Raw genomic sequence first — 24,801 nt, 5'->3', positions numbered from 1 at the left:
GGACTCGCCCACGTAAGGCGGAGGCAAATCCGCCCATTTCGAGCGCGTGTACAGGTAGGCGGGGCCCGCGAAGGAGACGTCGCGGGCTCCGCCGCATGGAATGGGCTTAAAGGGGAACCCCAACGCCGAAAAAAATCGGCGTGGGGGTTCCCCCCCAAGTCCACACCAGACCCTTGTCCGAGCACGCTACCCGGCCGGCCAGGAAAGGGGGGCGAGCGAGCGCGCCCCCCCTCCTGAGCCGTACCAGGCCGCGTGCCCTCAACATGGGGGGTGCCTTGGGGAAGGGGGGGCCGCGCGGCCCCCCCACCCCAAAGCACCTTGTCCCCATGTTGATGAAGACAAGGGCCTCTTCCCGACAACCCTGGCCGTTGGTTGTCGGGGTCTGCGGGCGGGGGGCTTATCGGAATCCGGGAGCCCCCTTTAAGAAGGGGGCCCCCGGATACCGGCCCCCCACCCTATGTGAATGAGTATGGGGTACAATGTACCCCTACCCATTCACCTGTGAACTAAAGTACAATAAAAAACACAACACAGAGAAAAAGTATTTTATTGCACAGCTCCGGGGGTCTTCTCGCCGGACTCCTCCGCTATGTGTGTGTAGCTCTTTTGCTAGCGGAGGAGTCCGGCTTTCTTCCTCCCCGCCGCCGGCCTCTTCTCCCGACTTCGGGGGTCTTGTCCCCCTCTTCGGTTCTTCTGCCGGGCCACCGCGCCTGGTCCGGTGGCCCGGTCTTCTGTCGCCGTCTTCCGTTCTTCTGTCGCCGCCTTCGGTTCTTCTGCCGGGCCACCGCGCCTTCTTGTAGCTCTTTTACAGGCGGTGGCCCGGTCTTCTGTCGCCGCCGCCGCCGCCGCCGCCTTCCGTTCTTGTTCTTCTTCTTGTTCTTCTTCTCCTGGAGATGTTGACTCGACGATCTCTCCGGCCGGAATGCCAGAGCCGCGCTGTGCGGTCACTTATATAGTGACAATGGGGCGGTGTCACATGGTATATGTCACATGGGTTGGTCACATGGTGACCCCGCCCCCTTACGATGTCATAGTCCCCATGTGACATCAACCCATGTGACCAACCCATGTGACATATACCATGTGACACCGCCCCATTGTCACTATATAAGTGACCGCACAGCGCGGCTCTGGCATTCCGGCCGGAGAGATCGTCGAGTCAACATCTCCAGGAGAAGAAGAACAAGAAGAAGAACAAGAACGGAAGGCGGCGGCGGCGGCGACGACAGCGGCGACAGAAGACCGGGCCACCGCCTGTAAAAGAGCTACAAGAAGGCGCGGTGGCCCGGCAGAAGAACCGAAGGCGGCGACAGAAGAACGGAAGACGGCGACAGAAGACCGGGCCACCGGACCAGGCGCGGTGGCCCGGCAGAAGAACCGAAGAGGGGGACAAGACCCCCGAAGTCGGGAGAAGAGGCCGGCGGCGGGGAGGAAGAAAGCCGGACTCCTCCGCTAGCAAAAGAGCTACACACACATAGCGGAGGAGTCCGGCGAGAAGACCCCCGAAGACGGAAGACCCCCGGAGCTGTGCAATAAAATACTTTTTCTCTGTGTTGTGTTTTTTATTGTACTTTAGTTCACAGGTGAATGGGTAGGGGTACATTGTACCCCATACTCATTCACATAGGGTGGGGGGCCGGTATCCGGGGGCCCCCTTCTTAAAGGGGGCTCCCGGATTCCGATAAGCCCCCCGCCCGCAGACCCCGACAACCAACGGCCAGGGTTGTCGGGAAGAGGCCCTTGTCCTCATCAACATGGGGACAAGGTGCTTTGGGGTGGGGGGGCCGCGCGGCCCCCCCTTCCCCAAGGCACCCCCCATGTTGAGGGCACGCGGCCTGGTACGGCTCAGGAGGGGGGGCGCGCTCGCTCGCCCCCCTTTCCTGGCCGGCCGGGTAGCGTGCTCGGACAAGGGTCTGGTGTGGACTTGGGGGGAACCCCCACGCCGATTTTTTTCGGCGTTGGGGTTCCCCTTTAAGCCCATTCCATGCGGCGGAGCCCGCGACGTCTCCTTCGCGGGCCCCGCCTACCTGTACACGCGCTCGAAATGGGCGGACTTTCCGAGCGGGAACAGTCCGCTCATTTCGAAAGTACAGCGGACAAGCCCACACACGGGCGGACTGTTCGCTCAAACACAGTTTCAGCGGACAGTTTTTCGGAATTTCCGAAAGACTTTGTCCGTCCAACTGTCCGCTGAAACTGTCCGCTGAAAGCCCACACACGAGCGGACTGTCCGCCCAAACACTGTTCAGCGGACAAGGTTGGGCGAACAGTCCGCCCGTGTGTACGCGGCCTGACAACTCATGGGGCTCCCGGGCAATAGGAGATTATGGGGCCCCCAGGCAATATATTATGGCCACACAGTATACACACAAACACACACAATATACACACACCGTATACACACACAGAATACACATACACACACTGAAAAGGTACTGGAGAGGTGGGGCAGCTATAATCTTGGGATTTTTTGAAAAAAAACACAGATTTTTACATACTGTCCCTGGTTTTATTGAGGCTGGCAACCCTGATGGGGCCCCTTGGTGGCATGGGGCCCTCGGGCAGTGCCCGGGTGCCCGAATGGTCAGTCCGTCCCTGTGTATAAATAGTAAAAATCTAAAGAGAATTGTATGTGTGTATCCAGCTTTAGAGTCACTCTCTACATGCTCAGTTTAGTGTGTATTTTTTTTTCCTGGGAGGGTGCATGTAATCAGCAATGTCCAGACAGAGGGTCAGGGGTTATGCAGCCTCATAGGACAGTCAGAGGAGAATGAAAACGTCTCCTACAAGCTTTAACCAATGCTTCACCAGACACTGATAGAAGTCACAAGACTGCTATATACTGCTGATGAGAAAAGGTATTATATTTACTACAACTATTGCATTTCCATCTTTTGTGTACTGTGGGAGACCAGATATAGTGAATACAGGGTCCTGGGTTTAGTAACACTTTAAATGCTTTAATGTTAGAACCACTAGCTGTAGCTGAATGGTACATGAATTCTCGAGCAGGCATGCTCTCAGTATACTGCACTGTGGATGTAACCTATTGCTGTCCACATAACACATGGACCGATCAGCCATAACATTATGACCACCCACCTAATACTGAGGAGGGGTCGAGGCATGAATTCCAATGTAGCATCCACATGAATGGCAGGATCCAAGGATTTCCAGCAGAGCATTACCCAAAGTGTCGCACTGACTCCACTAGCTTATCTTCTTCCTTTAGTGCATCCTGGTGCCATCTCTTCCCCAGGTAAGCAATGTACATGCACCTGACCATCCATATGATGTTGAAGAAAACGTGATTCTTCAGACCAAGCCACCTCCTTCCATATCTCTGTGGTCCAGTTCCAATACTCAGGTGCTCATTTTAAGTACTTTTGGCTATGGACACGGCTCAGCATGGCTACCCTGACCGGTCTGCAGCTACGCAGCCCCATACACAACAAATTGATGTACTGTGTGTTTTCGGACATCTTTCTATCAGAACCAGCATTTCAGTCTGAGCTCCAGTAGCTCTTCTATTAGTTTGGCCTACACGGGCCAGCCTTCGCTTCCCAATTGCATCAATATGCCTTGGCCACCCAAGACCCTGTCGCCATTTTGGGTTCAGTGATTCTTCTTCTGTGGACCACTTTTGGTCGGCCCTCACCACTGCAAGACCAAGAACATCCAACAAGAGCTGTAATTTTTAAGATGTGCTGACCCAGTCGTCTAGCCATTATAATTTGGCCCTTGTCAAAGTCGCTTAAATCACTATCCTTGTCCATTTTTTCTCCTTTTAACACATCAACTTCAGGGATAACATTTATAAAAGAGGAAAAATTTGGGACTTCGAGCGAAACATGCGGGAACACATGTCTCCATCCCTATATCATTGCACAGAGTGGGGATTTAGGGACTTTGAGTGAGGAGGTTGGGAGTAGCTAAATGATAACTAAGTTTTGAAAAGGATACCTTTATTGTAAAAAAACATCACCGCATAACATAAATGCAATGAGTAAATATGCAATCATATGTTAAAAACCATGTATGGTGAAAACAGTAATACAGCATTGCAGGCCCATAGTATGGTAAATAGTAAGATCTTCCATTTGGAAATAAAATCAGATCACAGCAATCTAGTACATACAGTATATTGAAATCAATAGATCATCTCCAGAATAGGTGCATCCATTAGTACCGACGCGTTTCGTGTATATAAAATTACACTCTTCAGGGGCAGGTGCACTTGGGTCTACAACAAAACATGAATAAATAAATGTGTACCATGGTAGAAACTATATGTGGGAGAAGTATATACATATAGGGAGAGAAATGTAAACTCATCCCTACGGATACTTACAAGCCTGTAGAGTCTGAGTCTGTGCATCCAGACAGGGAGGGCTGCCAGAGGTATCATTCCTGGGAGCTGAGGTCAGAACCTGGCATTGAAAAGACTGAGCACATACCATGATCCCAACAAAGATGAAAAACACATACCCATATGGTGGTAGGTATGGGTTCAATTTCTTAATTAATTACAATAGGTGCATTGAAAATACGTGTTATAGTGTACCACTAATGAAATGTAATATAACAGAAACCCAACACCACAATCCAAATAAAGTATATGACTGTGATATAATGAATTAGCTAGAGGGAATATAGCCTCAGTAAGGATGTGGGTTAAAAAACCACCATGAAAGGAAATGGGGAAAAAAAAGAAAAGAGTGATCCGGGGAAAATCTGATTGCCTCTCGGGGGATCAAGAAGGAATTTTTTCCCCTGCTTTAGTAAATTGGATCATGCTCTGCTGGGGTTTTTTGCCTTCCTCTGGATCAACTGTGGGTATAAAATTGGGTATATGGGCTGGTATGATATTTATTTTATATATATATATATATATATATATATATATATATATATATATATATATATATTTATTTATTTTTATTTATTTATTTAATTTTTTTTGTGGTTGAACTGGATGGACTTGTGTCTTTTTTCAACCTGACTAACTATGTAACTATCACTGACTGTGGTATACAGATCAGTGTGAAAAATGACAACTAAAAACGAAAGCGACTGTAAAAGGTTACCTGATGTAGTGGTAAAAAATATTTTTGTATGTAGTCCATGGAAGTGCAGTGAGAGACTGGACATGCTGCCTGGTGGAAAGGCTGACAGTGAATGGGAACACTATGTGTGCACAGAGTGATCAGTGGGCTCCTCCCAGCATCACACAGGTGCAACAATTTGGAAAGGAAGCCTACCTGCCAGAGGGGTGACCGCTGCCTATCCAGCTAGGAATACTCCTATCCGTGTTGACGCTGATGAAAAAACACAAACACCAGTACCAGGACGCCAAATGATACGCATGGTTTGGAGGCGTGGCACAGATGCCAGGAGAGACCAGCCCGCTCAGTCCCCTGAAACAGCAAATGTTGATGAGGGGGAAAAGGGGGGGGGGGGCGCTCTCACTGGCATCGCAATTCCTGGGAAATGACAACAAAACATAGCGCCACAGATCGGGATCACAGCAGACTGAACAGGCTCAAACTCTGACCGGGGATTGTCATGCATAGACTTTGAACAGAACGGGTCAAAGAAGCCTACATTAAGAATAAGCCTTGCCCTGTATATATAGTATACAATTGTACATGGTCACAGACTACCTGATAGCACCTCCATCCCTAATTTGGTTTATAGAAGAGGAAAAATTTGGGACTTTGAGTGAAACATGTGGGAACACATTCAGGGACAACATGTTCACTCGCTGCCCAATATATCCCACTCACTTTCAGGTGCCATTGTAAAATGATAAGCAATGTTATTCACTTTACCTGTCAGTGGTTATGACTAATAACACGGCAATGTTATGGCTAATCTGTGTATGTATGGTGGAAAAAAGTTAGGCTTTAACACCCACACAAGAAAAACTCGGTGCTCCAGGTGAGATGAAGAAGCCTAATGGAACTGGTGGGTGCCCACCCTGGCATGCCTCCGCAGACAGTAGAAATGAAAGAAAAGGCCACATACCACAGTAATGATCCAAGATCCTTTATTGGACATCCCAAGAGACGCCACAGGACCAGATTGCTTGGTAGACGCGTTTCACACAGTTCAGATATGCTTAATCATTACATAGGTATGTCTCACTGACACTCCTCATATAGCCCCACCTTCACCTTCTATGGGTGTCCCAGGTCACTAATCACAGACTCCCTGTTACCTTACGTGTAGAGAAACCACATTATACACATATATAAACCACATATAATAAAACAAACCATAAAAACAATATCCTTACACCTCCCTGCTTCCAACACTGAATGCATATGAGCAGTCGGTACCTTTCCTAAATGAAGATCAATAATCAATGTAAATAAAAGGAACCAACCAAGATTGGAAAGCTTCACAAAAAGAGACAGAGAAAAAGGAAAAAAGCAAGAGAAAGAAAAAGAAATATGAGAGGCAAAAAATATAAAACATAAGTGTGTTCCTTATAAAACAAGAAGCACTACCACAAGATAAAAGCAGTAATGTGGGTGGGTGGTGGAAAATGACAAAGGACAAAACAAGTATATTGTCCTATATCTTCTGATATTAAGCAAGAGACATAACAGAAAATAAATTCCCAACCGCCCAACCACAACATTTAATACACCTGCAGCACGTAATAACGTATAATTATCCAAGGTGCCCCAATCCTCATACCAAAATAGAAGGAGAATGTATATACATACAGATAATAAACATATATATAGGGATATAGTCTATAATTAAATGTCGTTTGTACGTATAGAAAGGATAACAGAATACCGGTTGCAGCTGTATATCTCAATTATTATATATCAATTATTCATAAAAATGACTCACATCCCACTCGAAATTTAACCTGTGCGGGAATGCGAGTCTGGGGGTAAAAAATCCAGAACACTTCACTCCGGCATAGCAATTGGAAAAAGTCACCCCCTCTTTTTTGGACCTTAATTTTTCAATCACCTGTACATGCATGGCTGCTGTATTGCCATCATGACACATGTTTAACACCCACACGCCACTAGGCTTGTGCAATTCGTTTCGTAACGAATCGAAATTCGGCCGAATTTTGCATCTTTCGGACATTCGGATGCATCCGAATGTCCGAATAAAAAATAACAAATTACAACGAATACGAAAGAAATATAACGAATGAATTCAAATGAATTCGACATGATTTGAAATTATTTCAACCGCATTCGAAATTATTTCAACTGCATTCGAAATGATTTCAACATGATTCGACATTATTTCAACTACATTCGAAAATATTTTGTGACCCGACTTTAGGGCCATGTATCTCGGGGTCACTTGGTGCTAGACACTTCAAATTTATTGTGTTTGCATACCAAATTTGGGGTTTCTAGCTATAAGTGACCCCGAGATATGTTGCCCCAAATTCGGGTCGCAAAATGTCATTCTCTGCTCTAATAACTAATAACATTTTGCGACCCGATTTTCAGGCCACATATCTCGGGGTCAAATTTGGTATGCAAACACAATAATACTAGCACTACAACATATCCAAATTTGAAGTGTCTAGCACCAAGTGCCCCCGAGATACATGGCCCTAAAGTCGGGTCACAAAATATTTTCGAATGTGGTTGAAATAATGTCGAATCATGTTGAAATCATTTCAAATCCGGTAGAAATATTTTCGAATTTGGTTGAAATATTTTCGAATGTACCCGATTTTTCGAATTTGGTAGAAAACTAAACGAAATCCGAAAATGAATTTAAGGAAGTTAACGAATATAACTAAACGAAATTAATGAATTAACGAATTAAAACGAAACTGAACTAAACAAATTTTTTCCTTTTGCACATGTCTACACGCCACACATATGCCTTACTGGGTGGCTGATGTTTCTGTGCTGAGAACGCTGTGCACTCCCAGCTCAGAGGCTGAGCTGTCAAAGACATCTCTCGGTACCCACTAACAATTTATAATCGGCGGGACTGGCTCCCGGTCATATGATCACTTTGACAGCCAATCACAGTGGCCACATGATCGCCAATCCATCCTGCCTCCCAGGTGCACAGACCCTATTAAGGGGATGTTGGGGTTGGGCGTGAAAGGGTTAATGTCTAAGTTTAAATGAAAAAAAAAAAATCTGTAGAAGGGACAGAACTTACAGTGCCTTGAAAAGTATTCATATCCCTTTAAATTTTCCACATTTTGTCATTTTACAACCAAAAACGTAAATGTATTTTATTGAGATTTTATGTGATAGACCAGGGGTAATGAATTAAAATTCAAGGAGGTCCGGTCGCCAAAATTTTCTTTGGGCCGAGGTCCGAATCTCAAGTCTGTGCTATGACTCAGAAAGATTGTAGTCACTGTATATCTATCAAAAACATGAGAAATGTACAATTTCCTTAGCATTTCAACAATATTTATTGTCAAGTTTCAGTTACAATATTAAACATGTGGACAGTTAGAACTAGGATAGCTTTACATTTGCTCTTTACACCGGGTGTCCCCATCACAGTGCCCCTTTACACCGGGTGTCTCCATCACAGTGCCCCTTTACATCGGGTGTCCCCATCACAGTGCCCCTTTACATCGGGTGTCCCCATCACAGTGCCCCTTTACATCGGGTGTCCCCATCCCAGTGCCCCTTTACATCAGGTGCCCCCATCACAGTGCCCCTTTACATCAGTCATCCCCATCATAGTGCCCCTTTACATCAGATGTCCCCATCACAGTGCTTCTTTAAATCAGGTGTCCCCATCACAGTGCCCCTTTACATCGGGTGTCCCCATCACAGTGCCCCTTTGCATCGGGTGTCCCCATCACAGTGCCCCTTTACATCGGGTGTCCCAATCACAGTGCCCCTTTACATCGGGTGTCCTCATCACAGTGCCCCTTTACATCGGGTGTCCTCATCACAGTGCCCCTTTACATTGGGTGTCCCCATCACAGTGCCCCTTTACATTGGGTGTCCCCATCACAGTGCCCCTTTACATCGGGTATCCCCATCACAGTGCCCCTTTATATCATCGGGTGTCCCCATCACAGTGCCCCTTAACAAAATGTGCACATCAGGGTGTCCCTTAACATAAAATAAGGGTCATGCTGATGGGCACATTTTATATTAAGGGGCACTCTGATGGACAACAAAATGTGCCCCTTAACTTAAAATTTGCCCAAAGTGCCCCTTTTAATATAAAATGTACCCATCAGTGTTGCTCTTAAAATAAAATATGCCCATCAGCATGCCCCTTAACATGAAATAAGGGTCACATTGATGGGCGCCTATTATGTTAGGAGGCACTCTGATGGACAAATTTTATTTTAAGGGGCATGCTGGTGGGTATATTTTTAATGTGCACATCAATAGGCATATTTTGTAGGGCACATTTTGTTGTGCCCCTTAACAAAATATGCCCATCGATGTGCACATTAAAAATATACCCATCAGTGTGCCCCGTAAAATTAAATTTGTCCATCAGAGTACCCCTTAACATAAAAGGTGCCCATCAGCGTGACCCTTATTTTATGCTAAAGGTCACTCTGATGAACACATTTTATTTTAAGGGGCATGCTGATGGGTATATTTGTAATTTGCACAATGCTGGGCTTTTTTTGTAAGGGGCATGCTGATGGGTATATTTGTAATTTGCACAATGCTGGGCTTTTTTTTGTAAGGGGCATGCTGATGGGTATATTTGTAATTTGCACAATGCTGGGCTTTTTTTGTAAGGGGCATGCTGATGGGTATATTTGTAATTTGCACAATGCTGGGCTTTTTTTGTAAGGGGCATGCTGATGGGTATATTTTTAAGTGCACACTGATGGGCATATTTTGTTAAGGCGCACCTTAACAAAACATGCAAATCAGTGTGCACATAAAAATATACCCATCAGCATGCCCCTTACAAAAAAAGCCCAGCATTGTGCAAATTACAAATATACCCATCAGCATGCCCCTTACAAAAAAAGCCCAGCATTGTGCAAATTACAAATATACCCATCAGCATGCACCTTACAAAAAAGCCCAGCATTGTGCAAATTACAAATATACCCATCAGCATGCACCTTACAAAAAAGCCCAGCATTGTGCAAATACAATATACCTAACAGTCTGCATGATCACTAATGTGCCCACATACCTCAACTACAGGAGGAAGGGCACAACTGAAGCTGCCTCAAGGAGTCGGAGAGCCAGGACCCGGGAATTCGGAACCGCGGGCAGCATGGGGGGCGGGGCGCGCACGTGACGTCACACCCCCTACTGCCTGCGTGAGTGTCTTCAGCTCCGAGACGCGGCCAGGAGCAGGGGGCGGGCGCATGCGCACAGCATCACTGGTTGCTAGGGAAACCCGCGGTCCCAGCAAACCAGTTATTGCTGTCATTTACTACGCAGGCGGCATGGCGGTCCGGGCGGAAACCTCGCTCGGTCCGGACTCGGACCGCGGGCCGCCATTTAGTGACGGCTGTGATAGACCAACACAAAGTGGCACATAATTGTGAAGTGCAAGGAAAATACTCTCAATACTTTGTAGAATCACCTTTCATTGCAATTACAGCTGCAAGTCTTTTTGGGTATAACTGTACAAGTGATACAAAAAAATGTATCACCTTTGCAGCCATTGTGCTTTATGCTGGGTGTTCAGTGTGCTCCTGTACCTTAAAGAAGGGTGGCTCCCCTTCAGTCCACCTGCTCCCACCTATCCATCAGAATGCATGTGCCTCCACTGTGGGGACACTTATAAGTTTATTTTAGGTACCACAGATACCAGGGTGCCTTGACAAGGCTCTGTGGTGTGAGGATCAAGGTATAAGAAACCAAGATGGTTGACAGTATGTTTCACTAAATGCTTATCTCGTCTGTTTTATTCTCAGTATCTTAAAGACACATCATCCTTAAGCCCGGATGGGTGCAGTCACGTACACATAAGAGGAAACCATGTCTTAAGGGTCATCTGCCACATCAACTCAAAAAGCAGAAGACACTTAGAAATTGCCTTTTATGGAAATTGTTGTTTTGTTTCAACATTTCTAACGCCTGTCTTTTGAGTGTATAAAAGAGCTGTGTTAATAAAGAACCTCAGAGTTGGGTGCGACCTTCTGAGCAGATATACTGAGAACTTCTTTCCGTGTCTCCTTGCTTAGATAAGAACTCTAATAACAATTGGGAAACGGTAACATAACTTGATGAATAGGTGACTTGCAGTAGTCACACCTAACATTTTGGCGCCCGAACAGGGACTTTGCTAAAGAAACTACAAGAGGCGAACGAACATAAGGACGGAACGAAGAGGTCGGGCACATCAGGAACCACAGACAAAACCTGCGCAGGTAAGAAAAGCTTTATTTTCTTACAAACTCTGTGCTTCTTAGATTTGTGCCCACCCGATCTGTCTGTATTGTTCTTCAGGTAATACCAACCTCTGTAGTAAGCGAGTCTTGAATTTAATATTTGACTTATGTTACCGTTGTTTCTTGTCTGTCTCCTTGTCATCTGTCTGTTGTGACTGAGATAAGCCCTGTTTGTATGGTGTGAATTGAAACATATATCATCCCAATGAGTAACGGAATACGCCCTTAACTCGTAAGAGTACTTGGGGGGTCCGACACTTAAGTTTGATATACGCTTTTTGATTCATGAGCCTAAAAACGGGTTGAAAGTATAAGTCCTGACTGCCTCAATAAAGCAGGAATAAGAAACGATTGCTGAGAAATTCCATGTTAAAGGGAAGGGAATAAGGTCTCCACAAAGTCCCGGAGATCTAGTCATATGTGTTTGGCCACCTACAAGTGATGATTGTGATTATTGTTTCTGTTGTATTAGTAGTCGCATTTATTATCTGGTTGGGGTGTAAAAGTAGTTCGGTTTCAGAATAAGTACCCCAGACAAAGTTTTAGTATTTTGGCACCCTAGGAGGAGAAGGCAACGAGACACTTAGTAAGTGATCCAAACGCCACCTAGGCAGGACTGTCAAAATGGGCCAGACACATGGTAAACCCCAGGAGGAATCTCAGAAATGTTATGCTGTTAAAGACATAATTACAATGTTGTATGGGAAGGACAAGGCACAGGGCACGAATAGGGTTCTCAAGAAATTTGGAATGGATGGAGAAAATGGGCTAAGTGTAGAAGGTTGGGAGAATATAAAGAGAGACAGACAGGGAGAGGTCCTGCAGAACAGATGGGTATCACAAATACAATGTTTAATTAAGGTTTCCAACAGGGCTAAAGAGGAGGGATGGAAGTATTGTCATGAACAGGGTGGATGGGACATGAAGGTCCGACGCAAGAGTCTCCCTTCTGCTCCCGAGGATGGAGTAAAAACGGAAGGTACTCCACCTCCTTATACCACTACCACACCGGGTAACGAAAGACCAAAACTTTATCCTTCCTTAAGAGGAAGAGGATGGGTATGCCGAGTATGCGGTACCCAGAATACAGACTGGGCACAGGAATGTGTACATTGCGGAGCTCAAAGACCAGAGTCCGTAGCTCCAGTCCACAGTCGGACTAGGGTAATACAAGTAAATAATCCAAATGCGGGTCAAGCAGGACAGCCACCTACAGTGACTCAACAAGTCGTTCTGAGGACATGGACACCTTGGTCGGCTGACACTCTTATGGCATTAATACAGAATGCTCCTGATCCCGTAGCAAAACCTGCTGCATTCTGTAGATTCGTGACACAATTACTAGACACACATGAAGCAGCTTGGCAAGATGGGGAAGATTTGTGTAGACATAAAATGACACTGACGATGTTTAATCAATTTATGAATGAAATTGCTCCACATAGACCACAAGGGGATCCAGCGGCAAATCCACCAGGAATCCACCCCCGTCATATAGACTCTAGACCCCTGTTTATTAATCAGTTACGAGAATTTTGCCAAGGGAAACAGCAGGAAAGGGGTTCGACAGCGCCCATAAAACAGGCCCCAGGTCAGACTGTTACAGAATTTTACCTCAACATGGAAAGCATGATGGCTGACGAAGGTCTAGATTTAGCCTTACCCGTCACCATTAGGGCTTTCAATCGACAGTTTATGGAAGGACTAGTACCCCAAATAGGTGACAAACTGAAGGCATGTACTCCCGAATGGAGAGCCATACGGGACAGAGGAACATTGTTGCAGAAAGCACAAGGCATAGAGGCTGATTTAGCAGAAACTAAACCCAGAAGGACACCGGGAGTTAACACTGTTGCCCGGGTCAATGAAGGAGGGAATTCCTCCCGTAAACCTCTTACCTGTTATTACTGCAACAAGGTGGGACATATAAAAAGAAACTGTAGGAAAATAATAAAAGACGAACAGGAAGGAAACACGGACAGAGACACGAGGGACAACAGACAGAGGCGTACCAACGATAGGGACGATCCGACCGCATGACTTGCCCCAGTCCTAGCTGAATCAAAGAATAAAATGCTCCACATGTTGATGAAGGTGGAAGGTAAACATATTCCTTGTTTAGTTGACACGGGAGCATCACGCAGCTTATTATCTGATTCAGTAGTCCCTCCACACATGACATCCCGTGACACCATACCCATAAGTGGTTATGACGGTCTTTTGTCCGATGCCCCACTGACTAAACCTTTAAAAGTAAAAATAGGGAATCACATGTTTTTGTCACGCTTTTTGATTTCCAGAGGAGCCCCTACTAATTTATTAGGAGCAGATATTCTTCAGAAAATAGGAGCAAACATTACTTATCATCCAGATGGTATGGTCACCCTAGCAATAGGAAATGACCCAGAGGGTATAGAAATCTGTAATAAAATACAATGTTTGGAAGAAGAACCAGAACCGTCCAATACACCCTCGCCGGAAATAGATCAAATTCTGTCTAGCCTTCCGGAAGGGCTATGGGAAACACATCCAGCAGACGTTGGGCTTCTGCCCATACCCCCGGTTACTCTACAGCTGATTCCAGGAGCAGTTCTCCCCCAGCAGAAACAGTACCCACTCAGTACACCCCAGGAAGCAGCTATAGAACTACAAGTGGAGGCTCTACTCAAAAGTGGAGCATTAAAAGAAATACAGTCACCAGCCAATACCCCATTGTATCCAGTCAAGAAAAAGACATTGGGGGATGGCCCAGTAAGGCATAGAATGGTACAAGACCTAAGGGCGGTAAACAAAATATTGGCCCCAATAACGCCACTAGTACCAAACCCGCATACTTTACTTTCAGAAGTACCATCAGATAGCTCCTCATTTACTGTTATAGACTTGGCTAATGCTTTCTTTTCTGTACCCCTGGCGGAGGAATGTCAACCGTGGTTTGCGTTCCGTCTCAAAAACCGCCAGTTGACCTGGACACGCCTACCGCAAGGGATGGCGCATTCGCCGACTCTATACTCGCAAGCCCTACAGACAGTGTTGGGGAATGGCAACCACCTGACACTTGTGTATTGTTGCAATATGTAGATGACCTATTGTTATGTTGTCCGGATAACGATACTTGTTTAAAAGCCACTCTATCATTGTTACAATTCCTGGCTGAAAAAGGGTGCAAAGTGAATAGAACTAAGTTACAGGTATGCCAGAAAAAGGTTGTCTTTTTGGGCCACTGTATATCCCAGGGTACTCGACACCTCACTGAAGAACGAGTCCAGGCCATAAGACAAATGAATGTCCCACGCAACTTTAAGCAACTTCGTATGTTTCTGGGAATAGTATCATATTGTAGACAATGGATACCACATGCCAGTTCTCTGATGCAGCCATTATATGATTGCTTGAAAATAGTACCCTATGTACTCACAGAAGCAGGTCATAAGTCTTTTAGCACCTTAAGAAAGTTACTAATTTCGGCACCTGCGATCGGGATCCCTGACTATACCAAAACATTTCATTTGCACATTGCTGAAATCACGGGACACGCAACAGGGGTGTTGACACAACAACACATCAAACAAAGGCCGGTAGCATACTTCTCAGCGGCTCTCGATCCTGTCTCTAGAGGATCACCGTCCTGTGTACGAGCAGTCGCAGCAGTGTCAATTATCATTGACAAATCCTCAGAAATTGTCTTAGACAATCCTGTAGTGGTACATACCACACATGACATACACGCCATCTTGTCACAAGTTCAGCCAAAACACATATCAATGGCGAGGCAGCTGCGTCTGCAATGCACCTTGCTCCTACCTCCCAATGTTACCTTCCAGCGATGCACTTCCTTTAACTTAGCACAACTTTTACCCTTACAGACAGATTTGACAGGGGGGAGTAATGGTGAAGGCACAGCACAAGAAACTCAGGATTCTGACACACTTTCATTTCATGACATAACATCTGATGAACACGATTGTTTTCAACTTATGGAACAAGAGACCACGGGGTTCCCACATGTCACAGACACACCCATTGCAAATGCAGAACACACACTGTACATAGATGGTAGTAGATTTGCCGATGACAAAGGTAAATATCACACAGGTTATGCTGTGGTAACGGACACACAGGTAATTGAGGCAAAGTCACTACCAGCACACATGTCTGCACAAGAAGCGGAACTAACAGCTTTAGAAAAAGCCTTAGAACACTTAGAGGGACAAGAAGGGAACGTTTACACTGATTCTGCATACGCCTACGGTGTGGCACATGATTATGGCCACATATGGAAAGCTAGAGGTTACCTTACAGCAGCAGGCACACCTGTTAAACATGGTGAAGGAATCAAAAGAGTCCTGAACAATCTTCAAAAAGTTAGAAGAGTAGCCATTATGAAGATAGCGGCACACACGAGCGCAAAAACAACTGAGGCAAAAGGAAACGCATTTGCAGATTTAGCTGCAAAGAAGGCAGCTCTAGGGGAAGTAAGCCCTGAGACCTTAGCCACGGTACAGGTGAGTATGCCCGAAACCACATGGCAGCAGCTGATCGAACTACTGGAACAAGCAGGGACTACTGAGAAGGACCGTTGGGTTAAGGAGGGAGCTGCACCAGGCCTTGACAATGTATGGAGAGAGGGAGACAAAATATGTCTACCCGCCTCTCTATACCCCGCAATGGCAGCGGCTGTCCACTTGCCCACTCATGTCAGCTCCAATTCTATGTATAGGATTGTAAGCCAAGGATGGCTAGCCCCTGGATTCAGTAGTACTGCAAGGAACTACTGTGCTGCATGCCAAATCTGTCTGTTAAATAACCCAGGACAGAGAGTGAAAACCCCACGTAAACATCAGGTCCGGGCCCAGTATCCCTTTCAGAGACTGCAAATTGACTATATCCAAATGCCTAAGAGCGGCCCATTTGAATTTTGTCTCGTGTGCATCGACTTATTTTCAGGCTGGCCCGAAAGTTATCCAGTGAAATCAGCTACAGCAAAAGCCACAGCCAAGAAACTGATCACTGAGTTAATACCTAGGTTTGGTCTTCCTGAAACCATAGAATCAGATAGGGGAACACACTTTACAGGAGAAATCATGCAGAATGTAATGGCTATGTTAGGGGTTCAACAAAGTTTCCACACCCCTTACCACCCACAGAGTTCAGGATCAGTAGAAAGAGTAAATGGGACAATAAAGTTAAAAATACAAAAAGCTATGCAGGAGTTAAATAAACCATGGCCTGAATGCCTACCCTTAGCTTTGTTCTCTATAAGGTACACTCCAACAGGGAAGATAGGCTTGTCTCCATATGAAATACTTTTTGGAAGTGTACCCAGATTAGGTTTATATTTTCCTCAAAGTATGCAATTGCAATGTGATAGTTTAACTACATATGTGATACAATTGCAACAGCGTCTAACTAAAATCCACAAGAGTGTGTATTCTTCTCTTCCAGACCCTAATTCTGCCACAGGTACACACGACTTACAACCGGGAGACTATGTGTATGTAAAGAAACATACCAGGAAGACACTGGAACCGAGGTTCGAGGGTCCTTTCCAGGTGCTATTGACTACAGCAACCTCAGTGAAATTGGAAGGGAAATCTACCTGGATCCACGCTTCACACTGTAAAAAGGAGCCAGTTGGCAAATGACAACATGTATCTTTTTATTCTTTTTGTTTCAGTAATCCTGACCAATAGTTTGGTTACCTCACAGAATGAAATTCACAAGGACGAAGGATTTTCTAAAAAAATGTTATTACTGAAGTTTAAATATGCTTATGCTCGGAAGTCAGGATATGAGAAATGTTGGATTTGCAGTAAATTACACCCCAGTACAGCAAAAATAACACTGATGGCAGTTCCTATAAATTATACTGACCTTGCTAACAGTAGCATTAACATAACTGGAACAAATACCAGCAAGACAGTAATGTTTAAATCAAATGGTCTCGCCTTTCCCCCTGCCTGGTGTTTCAACTTAGGGAACACAACGGGAGGAAATAGAGAATGCCAAGACAGCAAGTTTAATTTGTCCATTGTCGTATTAAATGGAAGCTTCTACCCCAGTAATACCAGCACACACCAGACATTATCTGACTTCCTCACTAACATTGTGGATAATAATGTTAGGTGGTTAGTATCCAACTTATCCCTCTATGGATACACCTCTCGTTATAGAAATAATATCAGTTCAAGATCAGTAGCTCTAGGAAACAATATATACATCTGTTGTGGGGATAAGTGTTATACCTGGATACCTAGAAGGGCTCAGGGATGGTGCTACCTCGCAAGTTTGGTACCAGTAATGGGAGTAGTGGGTGATGAACGAGGTGATCACCTACTAGAAGCTAGTATGCACCCCAGATATCCCCTCAGACATCGTAGCAAGAGAGAAATATTCTTAGAGAAGGACATGGCATGGGCTTGGTTCCCGTCCTGGACAGGATGGGGTATAGACTTAATGAAGCGACTAAATAACTATACTGGAATAATTAATGATATTTTGGAGAAAAACTCTGATGACATTACTAAGTTAAATCTAGAGACCAGAGCCATCACAAAACAAATAGAATTACATGAGTTAGCGATTGAAAGTATGAGTGCAGCATTAACAGGACTCTGTGAGGCTACAGAAGACTATGAATGTTGTACTTGGATACATAACACCAGCATCGAGATACCCGACTATTATGACATCATTGCACGACACCGCACGGAAGTAAAGGATCTACAGGAGAAGGCCCGTAATATTGGCCGTGACTGGGATCCGTTTGGTGGAACTTTTAGCTTCTCAGGGTTATTCTCTTGGCTTAAGAAGGCAGCGATGACAATTATAGTGGTGCTTTTATTTGTATTTCTTCTTTATGCGTGCTTTAAACTGCTCATGTGCTTTTGCAAGAAAGCCAAGGTAAATGCTGTAGAAAAGATGGAACTTTTGTAAGTTGGATAAGATAGGTGGATTTGGTTCCTTGACATCACCCATCTTTCAGAAAAGCCACTCTTCCTGAACTTTAGATGTTGGTACTATCCAGGGGGATGGGTGTATACCCCTCTGACAACTCGCGGTCAGGGAGAGTACTTTGGACATAGGCCGACTAGAACTTGTTCAGGTGGACCCAGGGTAAGAGGGAAGGGTGATGTCAAAGGGGGAAATTGTGAGGATCAAGGTATAAGAAACCAAGATGGTTGACAGTATGTTTCACTAAATGCTTATCTCGTCTGTTTTATTCTCAGTATCTTAAAGACACATCATCCTTAAGCCCGGATGGGTGCAGTCACATACACATAAGAGGAAACCATGTCTTAAGGGTCATCTGCCACATCAACTCAAAAAGCAGAAGACACTTAGAAATTGCCTTTTATGGAAATTGTTGTTTTGTTTCAACATTTCTAACGCCTGTCTTTTGAGTGTATAAAAGAGCTGTGTTAATAAAGAACCTCAGAGTTGGGTGCGACCTTCTGAGCAGATATACTGAGAACTTCTTTCCGTGTCTCCTTGCTTAGATAAGAACTCTAATAACAATTGGGAAACGGTAACATAACTTGATGAATAGGTGACTTGCAGTAGTCACACCTAACAGTGGCTTACTCATGCATTTGCAAATGTGTGTCTGCTTTTAACACATACTGTTAGACAAGTTATCTGGTTGTCTGTGGGCTGGTGGTAGGTTAAGCTTGCTTTTTCCCTTGGATTTATCCTTGGCCTTGTTTGTACCTATATCTCTACAAGCTTTGCACATCTAGAGAGTGAAATTGTTGCCCATTTTCCTTTGAGAAATTGCTCAAACTCTGTCAGATTGGATGGAGAGCATCTGTGAACCACATTTTTCAACTCTTGCCACAGGTTATCAATTGGATTTAGGTCTGGACTTTGACTGGGCCATTCTCAGCCCCTGTACACACGGTTGGAAATTCGACCACAAAATCCGTCTGATTTTTTCCTACTTACTTTGTCCGAAACTGGTGTTGCATACACACAGTCGGACAAAGTTGTTGGAAAATCCGATCGCTTGGAACGTGATGACGCTCGTTCATTATGACGGGACTACGTTCAGGCTAGTAGCCAATAGCTTTGGTCTTGTAATTTGATCTGAGAAGGCACAGCACTTTGTCCGATCGGAATTCTCTACAAATGATCGGACAAAGTCATGTTGTCGGAAAATTTTATATCCAGCTCTCAAACTTTGTTGGTCAGACAATCCGACTGAAAAAAGTCAGATGAAGCCCACACACGGTCGGATTATCCGACAACACGTTCCGATCTGACATTTTCCGTCGGAATTTCCGACCGTGTGTACAAGGGCTCACACATGAATATGCTTTGATCTAAACCATTCCATTGTAGCTCTGGTGGTATGCTTAGGGTCATTGTCATGCTGGAAGGTGAACCTCCACCCCAGTCTCAAGTCTTTTGCAGACTCTAATGCCTTGTACACATGGTCGGAAATTCTGACGGAACAGGTCCGATCGGATTATATTGTCGGAAAATCCGACAATATATGGGCTCTATCGGACTTTTTTCCGTCGAAAATTAAGACGGAAAAAATTTGAGAGCAGGATCTCAAATTTTCCGACAAAAAAATCTGATCAGACTTTTTTCCGAGCGTTTGTAGAGAATTCCGAAAAAAAAAAGTGCCACGCATGCTCAGATCAAATTACAAGACCAAAGCTATTGGCTACTAGCCTCAATGCAGTCCCTTTGTAACGAATGAACGTCATCACGTTCCGAACAATCAGATTTTCCAACAACTTTGTCCGACCGTTGTATGCAACACAAGTTTTGGACAAAATCCGTCGGAAAAAAATCAGATGGATTTTTTGATCGGAATGTCCGACCGTGTGTACAGGGCATAACAGGATTTCTTCTAAGATTGCCCTGAATTTGGCTCCATTCATCTTCTCATCAACTCTGACCAGCTTCCCTGTCCCCGCTGAAGAAAAGCATCTCCACAACATGATTCTGCCCCCCGCCATGTTTCACGGTGGGAATGGTGTGTTCAGGGTTATGTGCAGTGTTAGTTTTCCCGCCAAACATAGCATTTTGCTTTTAGGCCAAAAAGTTCAAATTTGGTTTCATCTTGTCAGGAACCATGAATCAGACTGAGACAGAAGTGCAGTAAAAATCACACTATTTAATAAAATGGTAAAAATGGTATAAACTGAGCAAACATAGTCATAACATAGCCAAAGTTCAGTAACCAGGACTGGTAGTCAGAACAAGCCAGAGAAAAAGGAGTCCAGAGATCAGCAAAGTCAGGTGCTGGTAAACAGGATCAGGAACCAGAAGGGAGGTCAGCCAAGCAAAAGTCTTTCACAGGAAACACAGCAAAGAGAGACCGGATATGTTGACCAAGGCGAAGGCACAGAAGATCTGATCCATGCAGTTTAAATAGCTAGCAGAGCTAGCTGACAAACAGGAAATGAAGACCAGATGAGTCACTGTGGAATGAAAAGTGCTGGCAATTAACGGACAGCTGAGCAGAGAGCTCAGGCAAGGAAGGGCTGAGCCCAGCCCTGACACATCTGACCAGAGCACCTTTTCCACATGTTTGTTGTATCCCCCACGTGGCTTTTTGCAAACTCCAAACAGGACTTCTTATGGCTTTCTTTCAACAATGGCTTTCTGGTTGTCTTCTTGCCACTTTTCACGTAGTGCATGACTTATAGTTGTCCTGTGGACAGATTCTCCCACCTGAGCTGTGGCTCTCTGCAGCTCCTCCAGAGTTACCATGGTCTGCTTCTCTGATTAATGATCTCCTTGCCCGGCCTGTCAGTTTAGGTGGACGGCCATGTCTTGGTAGGTTTGCAGTTGTGCCATACTCTTTCCATTTTCGGATGATGGATTGAACAGTGCTTAGTGAGATGTACAAAGCTTGGGATATTTTTTTTATAACCTAACCCTGCTTTAAACTTCTTTACAACTTTATTCTTGATCTGTCTGGTGTGTTCCTTGGCCTTCACAATGCTGTTTGTTCACTAAGGTTCTCTAAGGCTGGATTCACACCTATGCATTTTTGGTGTTTTTTGCATTTTGAAGATTTGCGCAACAGTCCATTTTTTTGGGGCTCCCTGAGCAGAGAGCTGCTGGCTGTCAGTCACTGGCTCTCTGCTCTGCCCAACCCCCCCCCCCCCACTCACTGGATCGCTGGGTTGTGGAGGGGGTGGAAGTGGCAGGTTTAGGCTCTCAGCTGAGAGGCTGAGCCGGTTGCCGGTCCACGCATGTGAGCAGATCCTGACTTCATTGTCGTGATCTTCCTAAGCCTTGACCAGCTTTGTGACATCAGCCTCCTGGGAGCAACAAATGTTCAGAAAATGCAAAGAGAGCACCACTCCTGTCATGGTGGCAAGAAATCGAACTTTGTCCTTTTTTAATTGAGACCATGCAAGGTGTTACTGCTAACATTTGAGTTGGCAAAAGTTCCCCTTCATCTGAGCTTTGGAAGCTCGATAAGACTGGGACTCTTTAAGAAATGAAAAGAATTCAGGGATGGATGTGAACTGTCAAGTGCTACAGATGGCATATTGTCTATGTTGGTTGTACAGAACTAGAATTTGTGGGTGGTTACTTCCACTCAGCATGAGTAGATCTTATTGAATTTCTGAACTTTCCTGTTGCTGTTTTCAATAAACAGTTCTGTTGTGTCATGGTGGAAGAGCTGTACAAGTTGGCAAGTGCAGTTTACTAGCATTTCCCAACCTGTAAGATTGGGATTTGACTACAAAATAGACATTTTCTGGTGGGGGTTATTCTACAACCCAGTCTCTTGTGTGGTGGTTTTAAAGCTTTTCTCCTACAATGGGCCCATGGTAAAGTGATCTCTTCCTGACAGAAGGAATGCTGGTTTATACACAGGCAACATTATTGTAGAAAATGTAAGACTGCTTACTTGCAGTTTTATTGGCAACAATGTAGGCACATGTTAGGCCACAGTGAAAAAAAGTCCATTCTTGTATCAAGAGAGGTATGGACTCCAGAGAGAGAGAGAGAGATAATTTTGCCCATGTACAAATCATTAGTAGGATTTTATCTGGAATATGAAGTTCAGTTTTGGGCACCAGTTCACACAAAGGATATCGAGGAACTGGAGAAAGTGCAGAGAGGGGCAACCAAACTGATAAGAGGCATGGAGGAGCTCAGCTATGAGGAAAGATTAGAGGAACTGAATCTATTCTCTCTTGAGAAGAGGAGATTAAGGGGGGATATGATCAACATGTACAAATATATAAAGGGTCCATATAGTGAACTTGGTGTTGCGTTATTCACTTTACGGGCAACACAGAGGACAAGGGGGCACTCTTTACATCTAGAGGAAAGGAGATTTCATCTCCAAATATGGAAAGGTTTCTTCACAGTAAGAGCTGTGAAAATGTGGAATAGACTCCCTGCTTAGGTGGTTCTGGCCAGCTCAGTAGATTGCTTTAAGAAAGGCCTGGATTATTTCCTAAATATAACTGGGTACTGACATTTATAGGTAAACTTGATCCAGGGAAAATCCGATTGCCGTTTGTAGCAAATTGTATCATGCTTTGCTGGGTTTTTCACCTTCCTCTAGATCAACTGTGGGTATAGGATTGGGTATATGGGATTGTATGATATTATTTTTTATTTATCTATTTCTTTTTATAGTTGAACTAGATGGACTTGTGTGTTTTTTCAACCTGACTAGCTATGTAACGATGTAAATAAATATGTGTGTTGCTTCATTTAAAGCAGTGTTATGGCTGAAGTTAGGGCATAAAGCTGCTTTATAACTGGGTCTTCATGTCTTTATATAACAATAATGTAACCTTTCCTGAGAGTGTGCAAGAAACTTTCTGTAAAATAGTTTTTTTCAGTTAGCTTACAAGCAGCCCCTCATCTCCTTATTCTGAACTCACACTTTTTGAAAAAATGAGACGTAGTAAATGTGCCAAGTATGTCTATTGCAATGTCTGTCTATCGCTCTGTCCATCGGTGTCAGTTTGTGTTCATCGGTCTTTTCTTCAATGTCAGTCTTTATTGGTCTTGTTTGAATTGTTGGATATTTTTTTATATACCATTTTGGAATATAAGTTGCTAAGCATTACAGTAACACAAGCTCATTATTGCAGTAGAATTCAAGTGGGTAATCTCAGGAATCCGCAACAAATTGTGGAAGATTTTCACGCTTGAAATTTCTTCTTAAAACTGACCATATAGTTTAGACCTTTAAGTGTTAGAAATGTTTGAGGTCAACTGCTTCCTTGTGACATTTTCTAACAGCTCTCTACATTTCATTCTTTTTTTAGTGAGGGCCCAGTATTGACTTCCTGGGGTTGAAAATGTTATTGTTGTGGGGCCAAAAGTAGTAGCCCCTTGAGCCCCCACTGCCCCCAAATAGTTGATAAGTGGATAACTATCCTTACTATATACAGCTCAATCTCTTTGGCATAGGCACGTGTGTGCGCATGCGCACCTATACATATGCCTATGTGTGTGGGTGCCTATGTGCACATATATGTGCAAGCACGGGTACATGGGTTCTTGGGCATGGTTACCCTTTGGCCCATTAGCCCCGCTTCCTGCATCATGTGTGGGTTATGGACATGTGCGTGCATTGTACATGTCTTCGTGTCTTTATGTGCATGCATGTGATCATGACAAACCCACCACTTCACTATCGCTCATCATAATTTATGAATGAGCCTGTTGTTTATTTATGTTTTCACAATCTTCCATATTTATTTCATTTTGTACTCATGTCCATACGGTGGTTCCCACCCAGCCATTATTTCATTTTATTTAATTATCCCCCATATATATTAATCAACTCTCAATTTTGTACAATTTTTTTATTAATTCATTATTTTTTATTAATTAAATAATTTTTATTAACAATTTCTTACTTATTATTATTCTGTAAAATTTACCATTAGATTACATTAGGACATTATGCTTGATGACACACATATGTGGACAATATTCATTCATAATAATTTAAATACCTTGCGTCAACTTTATATTCTGTGTATATATTATCAACTTTTTCTATTTTTATCTATTTAATTAGTGTGTCATAGTAGTTTTCTTGTGATATAGTGTTTATCTCTGGCCCCTTAACTCCTACTGCTAACACGGACGCTGTCACGTGCTGTTGGCTTCAGTCCGGAAGAGCCCATAAAACACCGACACCTCCAACAACCAATTAGATCTGATGAAAAAGCAGAAGCTTTAAAAACGCGTCATCTGACACACCTATACATCACTTCCGTTTCACGGACTCCTCCGAGTGTGTTCCACGCTGGTGCGCACGCTCACAAGCAGGAACCAGGCTGGTCCTGTCCATCGCCCTGCCAATTGACCCACTGCAGTCTGCTGAGACGCTCCTATGGATACAGCTCTGGACCTTACAGTGACCCTATAGAGACCACAGATATCTTTACCTCATATGCTCGTATTTCACCGATGTTGTATGAGTAGCCAATTGGCTT

Source organism: Lithobates pipiens, unplaced genomic scaffold (assembly GCF_037356315.1).
Source record: "Lithobates pipiens isolate NorthernLeopardFrog02 unplaced genomic scaffold, aLitPip1_a1.2 Scaffold_16, whole genome shotgun sequence".
NCBI classification, from domain to species: domain Eukaryota; kingdom Metazoa; phylum Chordata; class Amphibia; order Anura; family Ranidae; genus Lithobates; species Lithobates pipiens.
Note: the sequence above shows the minus strand (reverse complement) of the source record.